The sequence below is a fragment of the Rutidosis leptorrhynchoides genome, chromosome 8 (genome assembly GCF_046630445.1).
Source record: "Rutidosis leptorrhynchoides isolate AG116_Rl617_1_P2 chromosome 8, CSIRO_AGI_Rlap_v1, whole genome shotgun sequence".
Lineage (NCBI taxonomy): Eukaryota > Viridiplantae > Streptophyta > Magnoliopsida > Asterales > Asteraceae > Rutidosis > Rutidosis leptorrhynchoides.
Window position 1 is genome coordinate 217,178,550 of NC_092340.1, and position 10,475 is coordinate 217,189,024.

Consider the following 10,475-nt stretch of genomic DNA (forward strand, 5'->3'; position numbering starts at 1 on the left):
AGTGATAGATAGATATTTTTTGACAAAGAATGATAAGCAAAACTTTTGACATGCCGACACGGTCGAAGTCCAGACTCACTAAGGCATCTAAACAACTATCAGTTAGACACACTAATGCAAGACCTGGTTCGCTAAGACCACCGCTCTGATACCACCTGAAACGCCCCGTCCCAATCCATCAGGACGAAACCTTCCACAACTGGTATCATCACGATGAACGGACTTCTATATGCCATAAACGACTCCATGTAATATCTTTAAAATGAGCAAATGCATAGCGGAAGACTTCTTTCAAACCTGAGAATAAACATGCTTTAAAGTGTCAACCAAAAGGTTGGTGAGTTCATAAGTTTATAGTAATCATTTCATTTCATCATTTTAATAGACCACAAGATTTCATGTTTATAAACATAATACACTCGCAAGTGTATGAAAAGCATTCTAAGTAGTGGGCACCCGGTAACTAGCCTTAACAAGAGTGTGTACCCCTGAGTTATAATAATATGTGCACCGAATCAAGTGCGTTCCGTTAACCTCGAAGTACTAAACACCCGTTCTTCTAGTTTAGTAATGACTAGAACAACATCTAGGTGGGGGTGTAAAACCCGATAGATCTATCTTTAGGATTCGCGCCTACCAGTTCATAAACCAATAGTTAAAGTTACCAAGCTAGGGGATTTTTGATTCAAACCCACATAGAATTAGTTTTAGTACTTGTGCCTATTTCGTAAAACATTTATAAAAGCATCGCATGTATTCTCAGTCCCAAAAATATATATTGCAAAAGAAATTAAAAAGGGAGCAAATGAAACTCACCGTATTGTATTTTGTAGTAAAAATACACATAACGACATTGAACAATTAAACAATGGAACGTTGGCCTCAGATTCACGAACCTATATCATTTATTTATATATTAATACATATAATAACAATTAAACAAGTTTTATATATTAACATACTTTATAATTTGTATGTTATATTATTAAATAGTTTAATTATGCCTATTTTATATAATTTAGATAATTATATAATTATGATTATATTAAAAGGTATTTATCTATTATGTATAACTTAGTTAATGTTTTTATAATAATAACATTATATTTCAATCAATATGTAATATTAATATAGTTATGATATATGTAAAAATATATATATATATATTTTTTTATATAAATACTAAAACAATGATAATTCTAATAACAATGATAAACTTAATAAATATGACATTAATAATAATAATAATAATAATAATAATAATAATAATAATAATAATAATAACTTTAATAATAATAATAAAAGTGGGATAACTACCTCAAGAGAATAAGTCCCCAAAAATATAAATGCCCTTGCCCGGAATCGAACCCACGACCTCTCGGTTTAACACAATCACTCCAACCAGTGTTCTACCTATTGTTTTTGTGTTTAATTCACCGAAACATATATATATATATATATATAAGCAATATCGGTGTGCTCCTTCTTCTACATCTTGCATCGAATCACAACGGGTATGAGAGCATGACCTCGGCCCAAAAGACAAACTGAACCTACGGCCCAACTCCTTAAATAAACTCATGGCTCAATTTCTATAGTGCACTACTTCTTTGGTCCAATATCAATTTCATAAGCCCGACAAAATAAAAAAAAATGCATCCAGCTGTAACTAGCTCTCGGTCCAATTAGATGATCCACAAACAAAGTTTAATACCTGAATACGTTTGAAATTATTCTGTAACCCGTCAATTCACTCAAGTTTATCCTCCCAAAATATCTTTAACAACACAAGTGGGTTTATATGATCATTAATGTTGGCCACTTAGTAAAACAACCACAAAAAAATCGCCACTTGCTTTGCTGTAAAGTATCGGATCTTTATAAATGAAATAAAGGGATTAATGCTTTTCAAGTTTTCCACTATATACCCACTTCATTATGTCTCTAACCCTCATTAATATAAGATACAATATGTAGCAGGAAGGGTGATAATTCGCAGCCTTCTTAGGTTTTTTAAAGGATTGGTTTGCTCATGCAACCCGAGATATGCAGCAGGTAACAACCGAATCAAATTGGTGGGTTTGGTCTTTGTCAACATAAACCCGGCAGCAGCAATAGCGGTTAGCTGCAACTCGAGCAAAAGATGATGGTTGTTCACTATGAGAGAGAGGGAAAGGTAGAGGAGGTTGGCTCTCGGTTATGGTGGTCGATGAATGATGATTAAATGGATGATCGAGTATGAAGGTGATAAAATGGTGGCGGTTTATTCATGGTGATTTGGTAGTTAATTGTTTCTTGTTGTGTTGGTTAAAAAAAATAAGTAGTCATAGTAGGAACGTAATATGGAGGGTGGTGATGGTTGCTTGTCTTGGTGGTTTATTTGGGTGATCGAAAACAGAAGAAGAAGCAACATCGATACATGAATGGATTAAATAGAAAGTCGATTATATGTTGGCTTTTGTTGAAAGTGAAGGTTGGGATTCTTGGTAGTTCGAAAATTTTGCAGCTACTCTTACGGTTTGAGGTGATGATAATCAAATGAAGGTGGAAATTGGTTCTCGGTGTTGGGGTTTGTGGAGTGTATGGTTGACGGGTCTTGTTTGTGTGAGTTGATCTCGAAAGCAGAAACAGAAGGGTTGTAGCAACGTAGTTCTAGCAGTTGTTCATATTTCATGTTGGTTTCACGATGAGCAGGATATATAGTAATAGCAACAAGAATAAGTAAGGTTGGTTTAATAGTTATGGTTGTTGCTCATGATAAATCTTTCATCTAAAACAGGAAACGAAGCATTGATGGTGAGTGGTATGGTTTTTCCTCATGGCTTTGATAAATCATCCCCTTGTGCCGACAGTATCCATCAAGCAATAGCAGAAAGATAGAAAAAGAATAAAACAAATATGTAAAGGTGATATCGATATCTAACAAAATTGTACAGATTTGGTATGAGTTTTCAACAACTACCATATCAAAACAAAATTCCTAACAGATGATAGTGAGTTGGAATTGGAGTGGGAATATATTTCGTACGATTGCTTATAATAGAGAAGTAATTGAATGATAAAAGCCGAGATTAAAGGATGATTGATTTGCTTTATGTGAAGGTGATAGGGTTGTCGTCTGGTAACACGAGCAGCACAGAAGACATCAACAATTAAAACTGATATTGATATATTTATATATCATACGCCTAATAATCTGTATTTATATAATTAAATAATTAATCCTAATGTTTAAATATATATTTGTATTTATATAAGTATTTAACTATATTAAATATAAGCATATGTATCGATATATTATATATATATGGAAATATATATGAATTTATCTATATTTGATTTTATACATCTATTTGTATAATTGTTTATATATATATATATATATATATATATTTTAAATATATAAGAAGACATATTTAATATTTGTTATACAAACATTAATATTAATTATTAATTTTAATAATAATGATAATAATAATAATGTAACTACTAATAATAATCATATCAATAATATTGATAATACTTGTACACATCAAGTTTTACATATTTATATATTTTATATAAAACAATTTATAATACAAATATTAATTTTTAACATTTATAATAAAAGTAATGTGAATAATATTATTATTACAAATGGTTCGTGAATCGTCGGGATTTGTCGAAGGGTAATTGAATATATAATAATAGTTCAAAATTTCTTTGAGACTCAACATTACAGATTTTTGCTTATCTTGTCGAAACCATATAAAGATTAAGTTTAAATTTGATCGAAAATTTCCGGGTCGTCACATTTTTATTAATAATGTATTTATATATATTAATTATGGATAATAATACATGAAATATAAAAATCAATTTATAAAAACTAATTCGTTATCTATCTCTGTCGGTGGTAAAGGATTTCTTCCTTTCTGTACGTAATCTTGTTTGCTTTTGATCAATCATCACTAAATAACAACCACGTTACTGCTTCACTTATTCAATTAAAATCAGTACACAAGACACTCTTTCTAATTATTCCAAAAGAAAAAAAGAAATACAAGTTCATCTCTGTTCCTGGGTCGATATACCAAAAACTCAAATACAAATCTAATTGCAAAATCTATTAATGCAATTATGTTAGAAACCGTTTACTTAAACTATCTGAAAACTCTCAAGGTCCAATTTATCCTATCAAGATTCAATTTCGAAGTCAAAGTTCAATCTTCAAAAGTCAACCTTTTGTTCTTCACGAAAAATTCAAATTCGTTTCCATGTTTTAGGATCAATTAATTGTTTCAAAAGATTATAGGAACGTATTACTATTGTTTTCATTTTATAATTCCAATCTGAAAATGCCTAACACTCCATATCACGATTTGAGTTTTAATTTTTTTATTTTCTTCGAAACACAGCTGTTGCTGTTTTTACTTATTTATTTTGTATTTCTTAACTAAAATCACCATGTCAAGTTAATTTTGTTTCGTATTAATAGTTCTAAACGAAGCCAAATGTATCTGTTATGATTATATTGCTTCTTGGTCGATACTGTTTTGTGGTGAGGAAGAAGAGGAATCAGAAATATAGAATAAATAGATACCAGATTCGTATTAATTCAGAAAAGCGGGCTGGAACAGATGGTTGGGTGTGGTTTGTGTATTCAAGAGGTCTCGAGTTCGAGTCCGGTTCTTGACATATTTTTTTTTTAAAGAGGCTATTTAAGGTAGTTTTCATTATATTTATTATTATTATTATTATTATTATTATTATTATTATTATTATTATTATTATTATTATTATTATTATTATTATTATTAGTATTATTGTTAATATTATTGTTATTGGTATTGTTATTGCAATTGTTTATGTTATGATTATTAGTATTATAATTGTTGTTAAAATTATTATTATTATTATTATTATTATATTGATCATTATAATTACTATCATTATTATGAACTTAATACCATCTATTAATATAAATATCATTATTAGTAACATTTTATAATTGTTAGTATTATTATCATTATCAACAACAAAAGTATTAGTAATAATATCATATTTATTGTTAATACGATTAGTAGTATGGTTATAATTGAACTTATTATCAATATTAACGTTAGTAGTAAAATAGATATTTTTATGATTATTATTATTTTTAAGAATTAAGTATTGTTATCAAAAAGTAATATTTTCATTACTATTATTTTTTTATTTATGTATTTTATCCAAAACTACTGTTATTATTATTTTTACTAATATGAGTATTAACATTATTAATTTTATCACTACAAATATTATCTTAGTATTATTAAAATACTATTTTAACAAACAAATGATATATATATATATATATATATATATATATATATATATATATATATATATATATATATACATTTAATATATAATATAACAAAATTAATATTTTATTTAGCTAAAATATATAAAAATGAATACCTAGAACATATAAATTATTAACATAAAAAGAATATAATTAATAAATTTACATATATATTTTTCCGATTACAACTATGTATATTAATAAATATACAAATGATATAGGTTCGTGAATCCGAGACCAACCTTACACTTGTTCAATGATGTTATATGTATTTTTACTACAAAATACAGTAGGTGAGTTTCATTTGCTCCCTTTTTAAATACTTTTGCAATATATATTTTTGGGACTGAGAATACATGCGCTGCTTTTATAAATGCTTTACGAAATAGACACAAGTGATCGAAACTACATTCTATGGTTGGATTATTAAACCGAATATGCCCCTTTTTAGTCTGGTAATCTAAGAATTAGGGAACAGACACTCTAATTGAAGCGAACTCTAAAGATAGATCTATCGGGCCCAACAAGCCCCATTCAAAGTACCGTATGCTTTAGTACTTCGAAATTTATATCATGTCCGAAGGAGGATCCCGGAATGATGGGGATATTCTTATATGCATATTGTGAACGTCGGTTACCAGGTGTTCAATCCATATGAATGATATTTTTGTCTCTATGCATGGGACGTATGTTATGAGAAATGGAAATATGAAATCTTGTGGTCTATTAAAATTATGAAATGATAATTTATGTTAAACTAATGAACTCACCAACCTTTCGGTTGACACTTGAAAGCATGTTTATTCTCATGTATGCAATAAATCTTCCGCTGTGCATTTGCTCATTTTAAGGACATTACTTGGAGTCATTCATGGCATATTTCAAAAGACGTTGCATTCGATTCGTCGAGTTCATCAAGATTATTATTAAGTAATTTATAGTTGGATATTATGAAATGGTATGCATACCTGTCAACTTTTGATGAAATGAAAGTTTGTCTTTTAAAAACGAATGCAATGTTTGTAAAATGTATCATTTAGAGGTCAAGTACCTCGCGATGTAATCAACTATTATGAATCGTTTATAATCAATATGGACTTCGTCCGGATGGATTAGGACGGGGCGTTTCATATGAGCCGGTCAGCCGTACGAGTGAGACTTCACTCGCACATCTGACTAAGTCTAACATAGTCATACATCCATATCGCGTTCCTGCAGTACCTGTAACCAGATACAAACACAGATAGGATAATAACGAGCGATCATGGTATCCCATAAACTGAAGTACTAATTACAAACGTAGGCTAGATGTCTAGGGACTTACAGAAAATGCATCAACAGTTTTTCTACATTATAAATTTTGATTTGATAAAATCAAACACTAATTTCTTAGAATCAACCAAGTATATTCCAGATTTACTCGAATCTACTGGATTTTGTCAAGATCACTATATACATTAAAAGAGAGTCTTGATTAGCTAATAATTGTTTTCAAAACCTCCTTAATTATCTTTAGATTGGAAAATTACATCAGAATACCCCTTGATCCAACGGTCATTAATCATTCACTTAAAATATTAGCTAATAAATCATTCTTAATCAATATTATACCCTTAATACCCTTAATAAAAATGCGAACCACGGAGTTTTCAACAAAATTAGGGGTTTCATTCTACCTAGGTCATTAGCCATCCCTTTAACCAATTAAATATGGCAGCAATTTGCACCTCAGTTCATTCTCTAGCATATTTGTTAATGATGAAGCAGATGTTGGCCCTATATTCGATTTGAAGATGGGGAAATTAAACATTAAACATGAAAAGGATCTTATAATTATCAGTTTCAAATCAGTGCCACGGTTTAATCATCAATCAAATTGTCAAACAAAATGGAGGTACTATAGTTAATTCCAGTATATTCTTATAAATACATTTATTTTGTTTTATATTTAATCAATCGCTTGTGTTAATTAGTTTATGTATGCGTTGGGAATAAAATATTTATAATACTGAAGCATCAAACAGTGATGAATCAAATGTTGGTCCTGAATTTGGGATGAGGATGAAAGAAATTAAACATGTTGAAGATAAACGATCTTGGTAATCTCAGGCTCAATTCAGTTCCAAACTTTAATCATGAAATCATCATCCAATTTTTTGGTATACCGACTTCCAGATTAACAGGTATAGTTTATATATATATATATATATATATATATATATATATATATATATATATATATATATATATATATATATATATATATATATATATATATTAATATAAATAATATATATTTTTAGGACGATGTTTGGTTAAGAGCACAAAGGTTGCGGTATAGATTCAGTAGATTATACAAGATTGAAACAACAGAAAAGGCGCTGGTAATTGAAAGGATCAAGAGAATTAGCAGTAAATGAGAAGGGTGTTGGAGCTGGACGCGAGACATTTTTGGACGAGCAAACGATGAGCTGCTGGAACTCAACAATGAAATCGCTTCCTTAGAAGTCAAACAAGGGGCTGTTGATTCTTGGAAATGGTCATTAGAAGTCAAATTTTCGTTATAATAAACTCAGACTAAATAGTGTTCCTCCTTTAATTTATTTAGGTTTTTGACGATATCATGATACTTTGGCAAACCACATTCCTACGCAAATGTATATCTTATTGGATCCATTAACTCCAGGTAGTTTCACACTAGTGCTGTATAATACACAAAGGTATATCTTATTTTAGTTTTTGAAGTACTTTCTTATATCAGTAATATTTCAGTTCTACACATTGACTTACATTTTACACATGGAATTGATTGTAAACATGTAGGATGGAACATCCAATTATTTCAATGGACACAAGGTATTCGATGAAATAAGATACATAATTTTTCATTATTTTATATATTCATTTAGAAAAGAGCAAGAGCTACTATTCACTTCCTCCCTATCGGTAATTTTGCATTTTAATTAAAATCCAGTTTTTTAAAGGGTTATATAATTTATTGGTTTGTATAGTTAATCATCGTCTATTTGGCATGAGTGGTTAGTTGGTGGGCATTGTTTTGTAGACGTCACTGGATTGGTCCTTGGATGGGGCAAACTTTTTTTTTGGGAAAATTATGTTTTTCAGAGCTTTAATGCTTGTGCAGCTGTTAGGGTTAATGAACTCATAATTTCTACACGTGTCCACTATAGGTATACGTATTTAGTCTTTTTTTTCTTTTCATAATATTGATTTCATCAAAATCACGCTTCCTTTTCTTCTTTCATCGTCAATTCCCTGCTCTGTTTTTTGGTTTGTTTGACGTCGATAAGTGTTAATGCCATAGGTAGGTTTATTGCATGTTAACTTCGATCATCTGCTTCTTCTAAATGCATGTTTGTGTTCACTTTAACGTCTTCGATTGTTGTTGGATTTGCGAGTTGATTTGCCAATCGGTTTCAAGGTTTGTTTTGTGTTTGCAGGTGGTTTCTTTAGGTTTTTGAGCTTCTTTATACTATCAGCTTTCAACATTGTACTGTAAGTTTTTTTTTTTTTTTTTCCTTTTGTTGGTTTTTTTCCATGTCATTTATATTTGGTTGTAGTATGTGATTGTTTATGTTGACGATGGTTGTTAGAGTTAATTTTAGAACTACAATTTTTTGGTGGTTGTTTGGTTTTTAGTTGCACCTACTATATTAGTTTGTCATCAATACTTTTAAACGGCTTATTATTGTTTCGAGTTCCTTGTAGCGGTCTACAAAACCCTTGGGATACATTAGCATGATGTTTAAACTCCTTGAAGCTACCCAACTGGAATATTATTTTATAGTGTTAAATGTGGTATATTGTTGTCTCTTTGGGACGATAACATTATTAGGAGTCTTTTGTGATACGCTAGATTAGTTTAACGGCAAGTAGAAAATGTCACAAGAGTTCTGCTAAGAATCTTGCTGCTGATAATACTCTGTTGAAAGAGGTATGCCTCTCAATATATTGGGCCATTCACCCTACTTATCATTTGTCCACTGCAACTGCAACAACTGCAAATGTTTTCGATTCAGCTCACTTGACTTCTATGTCTATCTATGTTTCAATCACATACTCGGCCACATGTGTCCCAGATAATAATATTCGTTGCGATTTATTTTTAACGTGTTTTAGTTGTTTATATCTCATTTGTGTTATGATGTATAGAAATTGAAATGCGCAGTTGTAGCTGCTAATCCTGTAACAATGCAGACAATGTGTGGTTTGCAGCCTGCTGAAAATTAATGAATATATAATATAGCTACAACAGCTGTTGAGGGTTCACAAATTACTCAGGCTGCGTCTATCAATTGGAGTGACATGTTAACTTCTGAAGATGAGTTAAGTTTGTGGTCTCATTATTTTAATTTGCTTTTCGTGGTATACGTTTGTCTAATTACCTGCCTTTACTTATATTAAAACATATTGCTTTTTTTATTAGTTCCGACAATTGATTTAGAGACGACATAAGTTACAATAGATTACGTGTTAATCTCCGAAGGTATGTTTAATTTTGTAATCAAATTCTGCTTAATAAATTGCGCGCTTGGTCCCTGTGGTTTACAAGAAATTGGGTGTTTGGTCCCTGAACTTCATTTTCGGAGTTGTTGGTCCCTGTGGTTTTCAAAACACGCGTGGTTGGTCCCTGACAGGGACCAACTACACCTGTTTTGAACTTTCATAAATTGATAACTACACCTGTTTTGGAACACCATCTGCACATTCGTTTGCAGTTACAAGTATTGATGCAATCATAAATTGATAACTACAGATTCTTTAGAAATTTGTATATGTAACGAACAAATATACAATGGAGTATCATTTAATCTTGGCATATGATACTAATCCATTGCACCTTACTTATATATTACTGTATTATATAAAATAAGTATCCATTATCAACAAGTATACTATTGTTTATTATTATATAGTATTTTTTTCAAACCCGTGTTTATTACTACTTTTGAATTGAAGTCCATTATTTTCATCAGAACAAAAACTTTATATATTTAACATGTATTAATATCAGGTATCAAATTCACATGGTCTGTACCTGTTCAGCTCCAATATTAATTACTTCTCAAAGTATAAATTTTTTTCCCTATTTAATTGATAATAAGGGAGAGTTGCTATAACGTACATT

At 30.0% G+C, this 10,475-nt stretch overlaps 1 long non-coding RNA gene across 5 annotated transcripts; it reads left to right on the plus strand.

Annotated features, from left to right (window-relative positions):
* Nucleotides 1-6,984: 6,984 nt before the first annotated feature.
* LOC139861677 (uncharacterized) lies at nt 6,985-10,273 on the plus strand. 5 transcript variants are annotated; one of them, XR_011763883.1, is made up of 6 exons: nt 6,985-7,220; nt 7,341-7,509; nt 7,630-8,182; nt 8,788-8,842; nt 9,545-9,672; nt 9,774-10,273. It is a non-coding gene; the product is annotated as an uncharacterized lncRNA (long non-coding RNA). The 5 variants fall into 5 exon arrangements; XR_011763881.1 differs by having other exon boundaries at nt 9,516-10,273; XR_011763879.1 differs by having other exon boundaries at nt 9,545-10,273.
* The last annotated feature ends 202 nt before the right edge of the window (nt 10,274-10,475 follow it).